General features: G+C 48.3%; 1 protein-coding gene across 6 annotated transcripts in view; it reads left to right on the plus strand.

The window, feature by feature from the left end:
* Positions 1–2,251, plus strand: part of EIF4E2 (eukaryotic translation initiation factor 4E family member 2) — a 22,078-nt gene that overhangs the window by 132 nt on the left and 19,695 nt on the right. The window lies entirely within an intron of this gene.

Raw genomic sequence — 2,251 nt, forward strand, 5'->3', positions numbered from 1 at the left:
CGCCGAGGACCCATGGCGGCGCTGGTGCGAGCCGCGGTGAGTGGTGGCGGCGGCCGGGGTCGCCTCCTCCGCCCCGGGAACGAGCGGTGTGTGCGGCCGGGCGCGTCCCCGCGGGGTTGTCCCAGCGCCACTCCGGTGGTGCCTGGGTTGTCCCGCCAGTTCCCGCGGGCCGCCCTGTGCGCGGCTTGTCTCTGGCGTGGCCGCTCCCCAGGCAACGTGCATAAGGAAGAGGCTGTTCGGTGGCGTTTGTGAGGTCGTGGGGGTGTCTGCGGGGGGTTGCGGCACCCAACGGCTGTTCCCGCCTCCTCCCGTGGCCTCCTCTCCCGGCAGTGGTCTCTGGTGAAGGAGTGGGTCGAGCTTTTCCTTCGGAGTTTGTGTTTACATAAGAATTATGCAAGGCTTTGGTACTCCTGACTGGGGCTTGAGAAATTTTTTCTTTTCAGTCCGGTACTTGTCTTGTTGCTTTGGGCACAGTGTGCGTGCCCTGTGGGGTGGGGATTGCCATTCTTAGAGGTTCCCTTCTCACTTTAGAGGTGTTTCATAGCAAGGATAATATAAGATTCCAATTTCTGGGTTAAGTGGAAGAGATTGGGTTCCTATGAATGAGTGAGACTGGATTACTAATCACACAACTCCTTCCTCGTGCATGTGTGAACTTTTTTTCTCCTTTTAGCCTTTAAAGTCTTGGCGGCAAAGTGCCACTTTTTAGCATGTAGTCTAGAAAAGGGAAGTTTGTGCCTGGGTCTGATATTCTGTCACACACAAATACAGGGGTGGGCAGAGCTGCTAGGTTAGGAAGGTGAAAGGCCTTTAGTCAGAAGGCAATACCCACTTATGAAATTAATCCACTGAGTTCTTGGAACTGATGTCTCAGGGTGTGGTTTTTACAAGCATGGTGAGTCCTGTCCTTTCAGCTCTCAAGCTGAAAGCAACTGAGAGCAAACCTGCTTGAGAGCAACTGAAATGCAGTGAGCTTGAGTTCCTGCTTCCTCCTCCCATTCCTATGCTTTCTCCTTGCTCATCATGTCGTTGCACTGTTGCTTACCATTGCCTCCTCCAGCGTTTTTCTTGGCCCCTGTGCTCCAAATTCTGGAGCAGCAGAACTGTGGCAAAATAAAAATAGTTTCCTGCAATTTTAATGTGTTAAAGAGGCAATCACTAGCAAAAAGGGAGGGGGAAGCCAGGCAGGAGGGGAGCGGGGAGAGTGGTAGAGAAGCAGGGAGTCACCACATGGGTTCAGCTGTCTGTGGAGCAGTACCCCCAGGATGTGGTTTGCAATTAAAACCTGCTTGCAGAGGGTGAAGGATGTGTCTCCTAGGCTTACCTGTCCCTGGGCAACTCCTCTCCTGGCTGCTGCTGGCATTCATATGGCAAAGTAAGCTGATTCAACTTTTCAGCCTGGCCAAAAAAATTTCTCTTTGGAGGGGAGGAGATGTAGTTGTTTGCCATTTTTATGATCTGAAGTGCCTTACTTTGTAATCGGAGAAGCAGCTGAGCTGTAGTAAGTGGTGGGAGTACACAGTTGGGAGGCAGGTGACTTCTGACAGCAGCAACATGCTTCAGTTCAAGCTTTGCTGATCCTTGGCATTTCCCAGCATCTGCTTTTGCATTAGAACTTAATAGTTGCTTAATCATATGCAAATAAGTATTCAAACTTTCAGTGTCTCTTCTTTGTTCTGGAAATAGGAAAGGAAATTATTTTTTTTCTTCTGTCTTCAAGCCTTCTCAGGAGCTGACAGCATATGATACAGTCCTGATTATTGTCCAAACATTTCAGCTCTACTAGTTAATACTGCCATTATGATAAAGCTGTTCTTTACCTGAGAAGAGATCTCGATGAATAGTTTGTCTGCCACCTAAGGCTTTCCTAATGGTTGCCAGGAGGATGTAGACCATAGTGATATTCTTCCATCTGTATCTTGACAAGGCAGCTAGCCACAGGAGGTGCTTGCACTGTCTGCAGACTCTTCCTGAGTAATCCGGTTCAGTTTATGCTTAGTATGTTTTCTTTCAGTCAAATGGAGAAGTAAAAGTAGCACTTGTAATTTGAAAGGAAGGTTATGTTCTGCGAACAGTGGTGCTGGCTTAGGGAAGATTCCTTAGCTCATCATGTTCCCTTTCTGTTGCTCTGCTGCTTTCTGCTGTTGTCTTTTTTTTTTTTTTTAACTTGATTGTTTTATCACATCTCGCCTGTTAAGTGCGCATATTCTTATTTTATGTTTTCATATGTCTCTGTCCAGTTTTCTTGCAG

The sequence above is a fragment of the Haliaeetus leucocephalus genome, unplaced genomic scaffold (assembly GCF_000737465.1).
Source record: "Haliaeetus leucocephalus isolate CR32 unplaced genomic scaffold, Haliaeetus_leucocephalus-4.0 Scaffold362, whole genome shotgun sequence".
NCBI classification, from domain to species: domain Eukaryota; kingdom Metazoa; phylum Chordata; class Aves; order Accipitriformes; family Accipitridae; genus Haliaeetus; species Haliaeetus leucocephalus.